The sequence below is a fragment of the Elaeis guineensis genome, chromosome 8 (assembly GCF_000442705.2).
Source record: "Elaeis guineensis isolate ETL-2024a chromosome 8, EG11, whole genome shotgun sequence".
NCBI classification, from domain to species: Eukaryota; Viridiplantae; Streptophyta; class Magnoliopsida; order Arecales; family Arecaceae; genus Elaeis; species Elaeis guineensis.
The window spans coordinates 137,175,273-137,189,253 of NC_026000.2; the positions used below are offsets into that span (position 1 = coordinate 137,175,273).

General features: G+C 34.6%; 1 pseudogene; it reads left to right on the plus strand.

Annotated features, from left to right (window-relative positions):
* Nucleotides 1-570: 570 nt before the first annotated feature.
* LOC105049486 (putative chloride channel-like protein CLC-g) lies at nt 571-8,035 on the plus strand (annotated as a pseudogene).
* Nucleotides 8,036-13,981: the final 5,946 nt, after the last annotated feature.

The following is a 13,981-nucleotide window of genomic DNA, read 5'->3' on the forward strand; positions in this document are numbered from 1 at the left end:
ATACATAATTATAAACCTAAAGACGTACATGTGGTCAAGGAAAATAAATTCAGAAGAAGCCTGTGTCCTAGGAATAATGTAGAAAAGAATCCATAAATAATGTGCCTTATTCAACTACTGTGTGTAGTTTCATATATACAAAGATTTGCCCCAGATCGAAGATATAGCGTATATGTGAGTGTATTTTATGGATATACATAACAAATCTGAACATGGAGCATTTGGAACATAGCTAAAAAGTTAGAAAGATATTTATAGAAAACCATAACTAAATGTATGCTGACTTTAGATAGTCTGTACATCTTGAGATGATTGGATATTGTGGTTCTAAATATTGCTGGTTATATGAATAATAAGAAATCCAATTTTATTATAATTTGATAATAGCTAGAGGAGCTATTTTTTTAAAAAAAGATTCAAAAACAGACTCTTGTGGCATCTTGTGCTATGCTGACAGAGTTTGTGATATGTTAGGAGCTGTAACTCATACAATTTGCTTAAGAGATTTTATTATAAGGCTTATGATTGTTGATTTCATCTCAAAACTATTTTAGATTTATTGTGATAACAATGCAGGTATGTTCTTTTTAAGAAACAATAAAAATATCCAGTGCCTCTATCAATATAAAGATAAAATTTTTGGTAGACAGAGATTTGATTAAAATAGAGACATTGTAATTGAATACATAGAGATTGATACAATATTGACTGACCCATTGATCAAAGGACTTAGATTCACCATATTTAATAAACATATAAAAAATATGGATTTATTAAAATCTTTAGATATGCTTGGTTAATTAGAGCATTCTTTTTGATGAACATCATATGAATGTCACAAAATTTTTATTTTTCATTATTTTCATATGAAATATTGCATTTACATTAGTGCATATATGGTTGATTGTAAATCCTGTTTAAATGAAAGTCTTAATTATAAAAATATAATTTAAGCATAAAGATATTATTTAAATCAAAATCTTAAGCATAAAGATGTAACTTAAGCATGAAAATATTACTTATATTATAATTGATATTATTGATATCATGATTCACCTTGAGACATAAAGGACTCATCTTGAGACATATGATAAAATTATGGCATAAGCTTAAAATTATTGTAACTTCCATTAGAAAGCATAAAGATATTTCATTTGAAACCATAAAGTGGATTGATGATGAGTTTTGTATGTTTTGATCATATAGGTACAAAGTTTACACTACATGCACTATATTACTGGAATCTATATCAATAAGATTACTAATATTTGTTACCATAGAGAAATCTAATATCAATAAATGGTATAAAGACTGCTGTGATTCAATGTTAATACTTTTAGCGGATCGATTTTTGACTAAAGATATTATTTATTCAGGATATTTATACATGTAGCTACATGATCAGGTGCACTTAGCACAAAAATTATTTTTAAACTATATATAATAAATATAGTTTCTTGAATAATAAAAAAGGGGGTCTTAATCAATGTTGCCCAAGTAGAAGAATGTTGAAAATTCTCATAAGATGGGCTTCTATTGATTATAAACCGATTTCTCATTCTGATTTATTATGAAAATATAGGCTAAATTATTGTCTGAATGAATGGTTAAAGAGCTCATGATTATCGGTGATCATATTATTTTGGGTTCTATTGTCTTAGTCGTGTGATGTAGCAGATATTGATATAGGTCTGACTCATCTAATGGGCTCTATAATGGGTAGACCCATTAACATTACTAATTAAGCTAGGTCTCTACTCCACTTCTATATATATCCACTTATAGAGAAACGCTAGGGCATCAAGATCTCTACATTCCTAGGGTGGACCTATCCTATTAAGAAGATGGGCATACGATAGAAACGAAGAGAAAGATCTATCCTGCAATTGTTGATATTTTCTACTACAGGATACTAGTACAACGATCGTTAATAACCATTCAAGGATTTTAAGGTATGATTTATTGATTAGATTCTATTTTTGATTTCTTCGAAGATTTTTTTTGTATTCTAATCTTCTGCATAAGATCCATGAAAAAATATTTTTAAATAAATTTTTTACAATTCTCTTCTCTTGCCAATTATATATTATCCAGGATTTTCCAAGCTATTTGAAGAGATTGCTGTATGACGTGAAGGCTGCTACTGACAGGCTCCTTTTTACAAAGAAACTCTCAGAGAGTCTTAGAGATTGTCATAGCAAAAAGTGTTTATATCTAGCACAACAGGTAACAAGAGGTCTCATTGTGTTCTCTAACATGCCTTTCTTTCATCTTCACATTTCAGCTGAGATGCAAATTGCCACTGAGGTTACAAACCATTTACTACATTGTTGTATGCTGTTTTCTTCTCTTTTTCTTTGATCTACTGTAAATCCTTTTGTATCCTTTTTTGTTAAATACTTTCTTTTTTGTGTTTTCAGCCATACTCTAGGATCATAGGTTCCACTGTCACAATGTCTATTATTCACTCTGCCCTTAGTTTTATTGGTTTTTTAATAGACCAAGCTTCCATTGAGGGGTCCAAATTAACCAACTCCAACTTACTTAATAATGAAGTTTGTAGAATTTGTCTTGCAGGTGTGCAAGTCTTCTTTGATTTTTGGGTGTTGTCGTTTCCCTTACCATGACCCCCTTTCTTACTTTCATCAGCAACTTGCTCTTTGCTATTCTTCCTTCTGAAAGAACTGCAGTAGAAGCTTCCTCCATGATGATAAGTGGATCTAGCTGTTGGCTTGACTCTATTGCAGGATTTTGAGCTTCCGAGCAATAGCTAGCATTATTTACTTGGTGCCCAGCTTTTCCAAACAGGCTTTGCTTGTAGTTAATTTGTCTGAATCTTCTCTATCAGTCATGCTCGTAGCTTAAACTTTTTCACTAGAAGAAATATTAATTGAAGAGGTTTCTAATGGTGCAACATTGGACTTTAGTGCTGAAGAGACGCTTCTCCTTTTGTTAATGGCATTTGCATAGCTTGCAGGCTCTAAGTTGTTTATGATTAATTTAGTAAGAGCGGGCCTCTTAGGGTCAAATTTTCTATGATAAATTAATTTCCAAACCATGCATCATCTGGCTTCTTGCAACCTTCAATGGGAGATTCTTTTATCATATCCACTTGTGTCAATTCATATCAGGTTTCACTGTTATTTTCTTTTGAAATTTCCTATGTGATGTTCTTCAGATATCTTGTCCTCTAATTCTACTCTGTCCTGACTTCGGGGATTGTGCATCATGCTGGGAATCATCATGGACTACCACTCATTTACTGCTGTTCCACTTTAAATACCAGAGGATGTAAACAGCCAATTAAAATCGGGCTTGGATTTCGAGCTTGGCCCAGGCTAGGCCGAGTATCAGCCCAAGCCCAGTCAAAAATTTATGTTGTCCTATTTGTGGGCTTAACCCTGATCCAGATAATCTTGGGCTTGGCACAAGGTCCAACCTGAATCTAACTGGTTCAAAGAGTCTTGGACTAGCCTGAGCCTATTTCCAATCACAGAGATGCAATATTTAATTCCAGTGGGGATGTCAATGGATGGGATAGGATATGGATTTTGCTAAATCCATATCCTACCCATCCCCCTACCCCTCTTACCCATCATCCGACCCTACCCACCATGACGGATAGGGATTTTAAATTCTTACCCTATCCATACTGATGGTGGGTAGTACTATACCTTACCCATAACCCATCAAAATAAATACACAATACAAACACCATCAAATCAAATATATTTCAAATTTATCAAGTTTCACATCTATTTTAAATCAAACAAGTTTTAAAATCTGTTTCAACCATTAATCTGTATAATACAGACAGATACATACTATAGCAAAAAAGATCCTAAGTCTCTGATAGATTTAGCATATATATGTAGATATATTTGTAAATATGCTATTATGGAGGAAGGTATGTTAGTATATACATATACATAATGGATCAGGTAGGATAAAGTTTAGGGGTACATCCACAATTCAATCTTATTCGCTACGGATTTTCAAAATCAAGATCCTAAACCGATCCGTGGTGAGTTTTTTAACAAAAAAAATCCGACGCTATCTGTCGGATATGGGGGGAATCCATCAGATAGGAAATCTATTGACATCCCTAATTTTTAGATACATAGATTCAAACAATCATCAAATGAAACAAAAATAAAAATAAGAACCACCAATGAAGACAATCGTGAAAAAAAAAAATATGAATAAAAAATTTATATGTAAAAAATATGAACAAAAAATTTATATGTAATCTAGATTCTCGATCCTCTTCTCCATCTTCATTTTTAATTTTCTCAATGACATCCACAACGAAAATAGAATGCCTACCAAATATATATTTTATAGTCTCTTATTAATATATTTTTTGGTAAAGAATCTCTTATTCATATATTTAATATAATGAGCTAGATTTAGCTGCATTCAAGTTACATTCAAATTTATATCAAACAATAGAGGTCTTACATCAACGGTTTGAGCACGTAGATGTAATCTATTATTTTTAAATTATTTATATAAAAAAAATGATAATTTAAAAATCTCTAACTTATTTATCAAGTGATCAAAATAGGACAGAGATTCTCAAGTTATATAATTTTTACTATATGAATAGTTTAAATATAATAAATTATATCAGATCATCAATATAGTATTTTCAATTTAACTGAATTTAAATAAAGATTCACTCTAATATGATCAAGTCTCTCTCTCTCTATATATATATTAAAGATCTTTGCTTGAATACAATGAGAACTTCATTAAATGATAAAAGCCTTAAGTATGGTTCCAACTATTAAATATGATATATTATTCCTATAGTTTTAACGCATCAAGATTTAAACATCCCTTATCTATACATTAAATGATAAATTAGATAAAAATTTTTATTTTATATTTCAAATTAAAAGCAGCTCTTCACTTGAGTTTAAATTAAAAATAGCTCTTCATTTCAGACATAAATTAAAAGCAACTCTCCATTTCTAGTTGAAATGATCGTTATATCCTTATACCCTTATATGGTTATACAATATGACAGAATTATTTTACAATAATACGATACTGATTTATAATAAGATAGTACTATTTTTTAATATCTTGATATTGTTTTATAATACGTAACGTAGTATTGATTTATAATAAAATAATATTATTTTTAAATATCGTAGTGTTGTTTTATAATACGGTAGTACTGTTTTATAATAAGATAGTACTATTTTATAATAATATTATATTACAATAAGATAGTATTATTTTATAATAAGATATTACTGTATTATAATAAAAAAATATTATGTTGTAATATCTTTATATCATAATAAGATAGTACTGTTTTATAATAAGATAGTATTACATTATAATAAGATAGTATTATTTTTTAATATCTCAGTATTATTTTATGTTATTTATATCTGTAGGCATAATTTGATCATTTATGAAAGTTATTTTTAGGTGAAACATAAATATTAAACGATAAAAAATTAAATAATTTAAAATATAAAAATATTTATTTTTATTATTTAATATTTAAATAATTTAATAACTCAGATGATCGGAAGGGATTCTCTGCGTACTGTGCTGTCTGCTAGAGACTCACTCGTCCGTATCCTAATCGGTACCCTAATCCCAGTACTTGTCCCGGGTCCGCTGCGTTCTCCCGTCCTACTTCTCCACTCTCCCAGTACTCCGGGTACCCGCTCGGGGACGATTAGACGAAGCCTCCTTTAAAAAAACCAAGGGAAGAGAGAAGAGAAAACGAAGAACAACTCAGATCCAAGGAGTCTGGCGACGGCGGCGGCGTCGTCGGCTTTGGTGGAGGAAGAGTAGGCGCTGCTCGACAAGCATCACCACGTCAACCTCCTGCGGTCGGGGTCGAACGCCACCTCCCAGGTGGCCATCGTCCGCTCCCATGTGTGTCCGATCGAGAGCCTCGACTACGAGCTGTTCGAGAATGACTTCTTCAAGCAGGACTGGCGGAGCCGCGACCGCGCCCACATCATCCGCTACGTGGTTCCCCTGCTTCCTCATCGGCGCCCTCGCCGGCACCGTTGTCTTCTTCAACAACCTCGCCGTCGAGGATATCGCCGGCGTCCGGTTCGTCGTCACCTCCAACTTGATGCTTGCCAAGAAGTAGGCAATCATCGCCTTCCCCTATCCCCAAGACCTCGTAGATCGATCAAAATCGTGTCTTTCTTCGTTTTGGATTGTAAAAATCGGATTTTTCTTTGTTTTTAATCATAAAAATTGGATTTTCCCTTGATTGGTGACCTGGGTTTCTTAGGTATGCGTGGGCGTTTGGAGTGTTTGCTGCGTCGAATGTCGTGCTCACGATTGTCGCGCCGGTCCTGACGGCTTGCATTGCGCCGGCGGCCGCCGGATCGGGCATACCGGAAGTGGAGAACTATTTGAATGGCGTCGATGCACCGGATATATTCTCGCTGAGAACTCTGGTTGTAAAGGTGACATTTTTGGATCTCTGAATTGCTTTTTGTTCTTCCTTTTGAGGGGTCGTTTTCTTTTCTTAATTGGCTTAATCAAACGAACAAATTTTCATAACAAACCATGATTGAATTCTCTTGGAGCTTTTCTATCTTTGAGGTTTAAAAGCCTTGATTTGAGTCAGTGGCAAAAACTTTGTTGGCTTTTGTGAACTCTGTCGTTAAATATTTGTAAGCTTTCATTGTTGTGCTTGGTCATTTTCATCACTCTGTTTCTTTTATGCTTTTGTGGATGAATGCTTTGATTCTTTATCATTACGTGGCTTTATTCACCTAACTTTCGAAACAAACAAAAGGCGGAGACAATGTTTCAAGACAGCAGGAGTTTACGGAATCGCTGTACCTGAACTGTTCATTTCCATCAATAATTGCAACAAGAAGTCTAAATGTAGGCGTTTTCTGAGACAAACGTTAATTCATTAAAGAGGATATATGTTGCATGCTTGCCACAAACAGTGAATTAGAGAGAACTTTACACTTTAAGTGAGCAAAATATTTTATTTGAATTCTGGCATCCACAGGTAGTGGATAGTGTTGTGGTTATATTGTGGTAGAGGTAGAAAGGGCATTTTTAGTCCACATCAATTATGAGTCAAAAGGAGTATGGCTTATATGGATTTAAACCTTCTCTCCCATGTGAGGTACCTTTTAAAGGACAAAATCACGAGACTCCAAATGGCCATATGCTCACTGAAGCCCAAAGATGGTCAGAGGCAAAGCGGACAATACCTCACATTTGCAGACGTAGAGTCAATCCAGCCATTTGAGCCATCCGACCCCTTGACCCTTGACCCTTGACCGCAATAGGTAGCATTGGTGCAGTGTCATCATCTCTCCATGTGGGCAAGTTAAGCTCCATGGTGCATACAAGGACATGCATAGCATCTATACTTGGGCAGGGAGGGTCCTGTAAATACCAGTTGACATGTAAATGGCTGCGAGATTTCAAGAATGACAGAGTTCGGTGGGATCTGATAACTTGTGGGGCTGGTGCTGGGATTGCTGCTGCTTTACGTGTGCCGGTTGGTGGTGTTCTGTTTGTCCTTGAGTCAGTATCTTCATGGTATTACATCAGCTCACTTCCAGATATATGCCTTCTTCTTCTGTTCTTTATTTGTCTTGGGGTTGTCATTATGTTCTAAAGAGGGAATCAGTAAGTAGATTTTCCATGATGAGCCAGTGACTAATTGTTCTTCTCAGAATTAGATATTAGTGAATGCAATCTTAAGTACCGATCTGTCATAGGTAAATAGTATTTATGCATGTGTTAGACACCTAATATTTTTTCAAAACATGGGCAGAAATTTTGTTTAGGTTTGCTGATAGCAGTGATTAAAACTAAAGAAAAACCCACATTTTTCAACAGTTCAGTTTATCCACATTGAAATATGCATCAGTAGTTGCATAGAAGTATTTCATTTTTTATCTTTGAGCATAACTAAATTTCATTCTTTACCTGAAGAGCATTTTTCACACAGTCTTCGTGATTTCAATATTTGGCTTTACATGTGGAGTAGTGCCCTACTTTGGAGAGCATTCTTCACAACAGCACTCTTGGTTGTGAGCTGATGGGTCCTAACTCCTAATGTATTCTTGTTCAACATACATATCCAGCTGCTCCCTTCACTTTGGTCTTGACACGAGTCTAACCTGCTTCCATTGGACCAGTTGTTGCAAATCCAAAGTCAGATAACTTGTAGATTTTTGTCAGCAGAATGATTGGTGACTTCACATCATGGTGAATTATAAGTTTCTCTGATACGAAATTGGTTAGATACTAAATGCCAAGAACCACCAGTAATGGCTGAGGGTGGAAGAAACTAGAACAAGTCATGTTGTACTGAAGTATGATTGTTAGTGAAAAAAAGTAGATTTTCAGATGTATGCTCGCCATCTCTCAACTTATATACATCCACCCTGATAGACATAATTCAGGAGCACTTGCATTCCTTAAACTAAATTAACTGAAAAATAATGTTATAATAATTAAAAGAAACATGTCCTCAATGACTAAATGGATATTGAAGTCAAACAAGTCGCGTAGTGTTCTAGCATATAACATGTCGAGCAGTACTGCTATGTTCATGGGAATCCACAGAACTGATTTCTGTTAAGACTACATACGGTGTGCACAAGGACTAACCAGAGTTGATCTCATATAGATCATATTTGTGAACTGTGACCAGCGAAGTCCACCAGAATCAGTATTTCTAGCAGTCAGGACCTAATAACAGGTAGGCACCTCGTTCAACAGGCAGAGACCAATGCCTAGATCCAGGTAAAATTCCATGTAGCTAAACCATGTGATCGACAAACCAGCACCAGTTGATTGTTCATTTATGTGGAATCTTTTGAAGATAGACACAAGGGAGATGCTCCGATTTGGTTGAAATTTGCCAAAAGAAGATGAGGCTAAATCAGCAAGGATCTATTAGGAACTAATATAGAGGATGTCTTGGTTGACCTCGGTTTTTACCGAGGAGTATTGTAACGACCCAAGGCCTCATCCAAAAAAATTAGCTTTAAGATATTATTTGAATTTTTTAGTCTGTATAAGTACCAAAAATTTTTTCAGCGAATAATTGATATGGGGCTAAATATATGCTCATATGGATCCTTATATACTCCCTCCATTTAAACTTTAACATCCTTATCAAACTAAAGTTCCAAATCTATGCATCCATTCATAAACACCACGATCGGTCCGTATCAGTTTCAATGAAGCGATACTGCAGTATCCCTTAATTCACATAACCTATGGATTGGATCGACTCTGATACTATTTGTAACAATGCAGGACCACACCCAAATAGACTAGTCGGAAGGTATTATTTCGATTCCTTGGCTCTATATTATCTAAGATCTTTCCAGCACAATCAATATGAGTCTAAAGACATGCTTGCACGAGTACTTACAAGGATCCATCTCAGCATGATCCGCCTCACCACCTTGGCCATGGATGACTTGAAATTGTGATTGTGTCGGCCCGTAATACCTGGCAACAGTTGTGCTCAAGATTATTTGTCGGTTGTTATCATACAGATAAGATGCCTAAAATCGTTGGACGATGTGGTTATTATTACAATTTCTTCCAACCATATGTTAACCATGGTGCATAATTAATACGTACACAATCATTGTGAAAACAACCGTCGGTCATCACGAAAATGGACATCGATCTCCTTCTATAAATAGAAGAAGGTAGGGGACCCTCACATAAGCCTCTCGAGAGTACTCTTACACCTATTTTTCTACTCTCCATTTTCTGTTTAGCTATTCTCTGATTCTCGACTGACTTGAACATCGAAGGTCCCGACTTTATTGGAAGAACTTCGGTAAAATGATTTCTTTGCAGGTTCAGCATTCTAACTCTGAAACCTCAATAAGTTCATCAACCTTAGTTCCCTTCGGCCCACCGACCTTAGTCTGATCTTAGAATTCAGCTGCAATAAAAACCAATTGCATGATTCGTAGTCCCGACTTCAGGCATTACCTTCATAGGTTAAGACTAGTGGAGAAATTGGTGATCAAGGGAGACTTGGCCATGATGATTGCTTTGTTGTGGGAGCAATTGAAGATGGTGGGGGTACACCTAATCCTTCATGACATATGGCATTGGATAAGGAGCTGCTCTTTCATTGATATCCATTATATTTACTGTGAGGCCAATAGTACTGCAGATTAGATGATCTCTTATGTGACAGAATATAGTGGAGGTGTCACGCCCTCGATCCGAGATTTTGAATCGAAGGTCATGGCAACCGCCGCATACTCATAGAAAACTCTTCCCATAAGCATGCAAGGCATCTTATCATACTATCTAAAACAACAGCGGAATAATTAGTCAATAATTTAAATCCAAAATATAACGATCTAAATTTCTTCTTTAATATCTTAATAAATTCAACAATGATTCATAGGTCTTACACCAAATTCAATAAGACTTTCAACCTAAAATAAAAGTATAAGGATTCTGCTTTTGATCACTCTTCCATTCATATTTTGTATCATCTTAATTCCTCAACATCTGTAAAAACAGTAAAATAGAAGGTAATGAGCTAGACAGCCCAGTAAGCAATGATCACTTCGCAACAGATTTCATCAGGCATTTAAGTAAATAATCATTTATAGAAAATCAGCATATAGACTTCATCAATTCGAAATCAATTTCAATTATGCAATATAATTCATGCCAAATTCATTTCTTTTTCGAAAATTCAAGTTTCTTTCGAGATTTCAATTTCTTTCGTTCTTCAATTCTTTTCGTCAACCATGAGCTATGACCACATTTTTCCTGTGGCAGGGTCATAATACCGCGTATCTGCTTGCGGTAGGCTGCGAATCATCTGGCAGCCATGTCCTTTGGAACCGCTGGTCTCTCTGACGGTTTGTCGCTGGTCTCTCTGGCGACATGTCGCTGGTCTCGCTGGCGACATAAACCCAGGACAATCAATTGCCAACGTATATGCCTCCATTGGCAGGGTCCTTTACATAGTCAGGTTGTCAATTCATCATGTTTCTTATATCATAATTCTTTATAAATCATATTTCATATTCTAATTTTGATAATAAAACATATAATCATGTAGTATCGAAATCAATTAATATAATGCATCATGAAATCAATATGTTCAATCATGCTTCATCATAGCATTTCAAATAAGATATTTTCATAACAAAATACCATTCATCTAATTTATGCATCGTTTCACAAATCATGTCAGAAAAATATATTACTTACCTCGAACGCATTCCAATAAATCCACATAATTCTATAAATTTTTTTTCAAAAATTTTGTTCGTAGATCATATTGCGATATCCCATGATCAAACATCCACAATCCTATACAGAATCAATTTCAATAATTAGAAAGAATACGAATACCAAATTTCAACGGTTTAGATTGGATCCGATCATCTAATTTCATCTAATCAAAATCTAATTAGGACCTAAATGATCCAAAGTTTGACTATCAGATCAAATCGGATTCGAAGTGATAGGACCGAGATTTCTTCATCGATTTCATAAAATCAAGTAGAGAGAGACAATTAGAGAAGAGAGAAATCAACGAGGTATAATTCGAATTGATCAGATGACACAATCCAACATTATGATTGGTCCAATATCTCGATTGGTGAAATCAACATGATCAATCAAATCATGGCTAGATCGAAATCATGGATGATCAAATCTAAAGATTCATGGTCTGATCAAGGTGGGTGCCAGTACGCTGTCTGACAACATGGGTCAGGGTTCTTCATTAGAATCAGATCAGGACTATTAAAAGAAATTTCTTCATTACTAACCTTTTTAGAGAGAGAATCAATCAAGAGAGAGAATATTTTAGAGAGAGAAAATTCTAGAGAGAGAAAACTGATCTTGAATTCTTCAGACAATATGATTCAATAAATCGATCGATCAGATCAAATCATACTAAGATTATCATGTGGACAATTTAATAAAATTATAGAAATTAAAATCTTAAAAATACCTGATCTGATCAAAGTGGATATCGGTGTACCGTCCGACGATCACAGATCAAAAATCCATCACTAGGATCATTTAAATTCATCATCATTCTTCTCAAAATTCTAGAAAATCTTAGGAGAGAGAAATAATTAGAGAGAAGATTTAGAGAGAGAAAGTAGAGAGAGAAAGTCAATTTTAGAGAGAGAAAAAACTAGTTCAGGCTGAAGAGAGAGGGAAGAGAGAGAAACTCTCTTTCTCACATTTTATTATTTATAAATTTATTTTATTATTTTTTTTCTTCTTCTTTTCTTTCTTTTTTTTTCTTTTTCTTCACGGAAGAGAGAGGAGAGAAAATTCTATTTATTATATTATTATATTATTATTATTTTATTTTTCTTCTTTTTTTTTTTTTTTCCTTTTCCTTTTCCTTTTTCTTTTCTTTTTCTTCTTTTTCTTTTTTTTTCTTTTTCTTTTCCTTCTTTTTCTTTTTTTTTTTTTTCTTTTTCTTTTCCTTCTTCTACTTCTTTTTCTTTTCTTCTTCCCGTGGGCTTGTTTTTGACCGAAACAGGGAATCTTTGATCCCCTCATTGGTTGGCCGGCCGGCGGCGCAGCCGGCGCGGGGATGGTCGGCGACTGAAGGAGAGGTGATCCGGCGGTAAGAGGAGATCAAATCGGTGGTCGGCGATGACCACCGACGATGGAAAAACAGCAAAAAGGAAGGTTCTTCCGTAATAAAATCCGACAACTTCGATTGCCGGCGAGCGTGCACATCGGCACGGGAAAGAAGGGGAGAAGAGAGGAAGGGGAGGAGGCTTACCTCCGACGCCGGCGAAGCTTTTCCGATGAGAAATTGGACGGCACAGGGACAGTCTTCCGCGGGATTTTTCCGACGAATGCCGCCGACCGGGCTTAGAATCTTCGGTGGAAGGAAGAGAGGAGGGATCTCCTCCTTAAATAGAGCCGGAGGAAGCTCGTCTCTGACTCCGATTGGGAGCCGGCGAGAGGAGGAAGAAGACTCCCAAAGATTTTCTGTTTTTTTTTTTTGGACTTTGGCTGATTGTTGCATGGGCCGGGCCAGGCCATGACATTCTTCTCCTCTAAAAGAAATTTCGTCCTCGAAATTTTTTTTGCCTGAGTCTTCATAGTTTCTTACTTGAATCTCATCCACAAATATTTCAATATTCTAATTCTTGATATAAATTCATTCTTAAATCATTTCATAAGAAAAAGTCGGTACATCAATATCTATCTAAAACGGAACTATTCATTTTCTTATTTATCAAAATCAACATCTCAAAGATTTTCAATGTTTCAAGTTTTCGAATTTATGATCTCATTTCTTATAAAAATTATGTTCTATATCTCACGACTCTAATTAAAATTAAATCTATCTCTTGTGAATAGAAAAAGGTCAATGTCTCTATTCTTGTATAAGAACTTCATTCATCATCGTTCATTTATTTATTTTTTAAAATATTAATCACTCTTAACTTCAACCCATCATAAGATAGGAAAATATACTTCTATGAATCATTTGATGACATCCCAATTAATCAAAATTCAAAAATATTTTCTCTTATTCGTACTTTCAAAGATTGAAGATTTATCATTTCAATCTCATTCTCGAACTTTTGATATTTAATTCTCGATGCAACTTCATCATTAAGTCATTTTATAAAGATCAATATCACCAATGTTGATTAGAATGAATATCACTATTTCTAGTCATCGAAGTTTTCTTACTCAAACCCTCAAACTCTTAAATATTCTAATTCTTGAAGCAAATTTTATCATTAAGTCATTCCATAATAAAAATCAATAACTCAAAAATTGATCTAAATCAAAACTATATTTTTCTTATAACCAAAATCAATATCTCTATTCTAAGTAAGTATATCAATTTTCTTTATCTAAACATTAACAACTCTTAATTAATCGATTCATTATCAAATTAAATTATAAATAACTTCAATCCATCTTTTGTAGAATAATCATCAATATCAATAGATAACCTCAATCT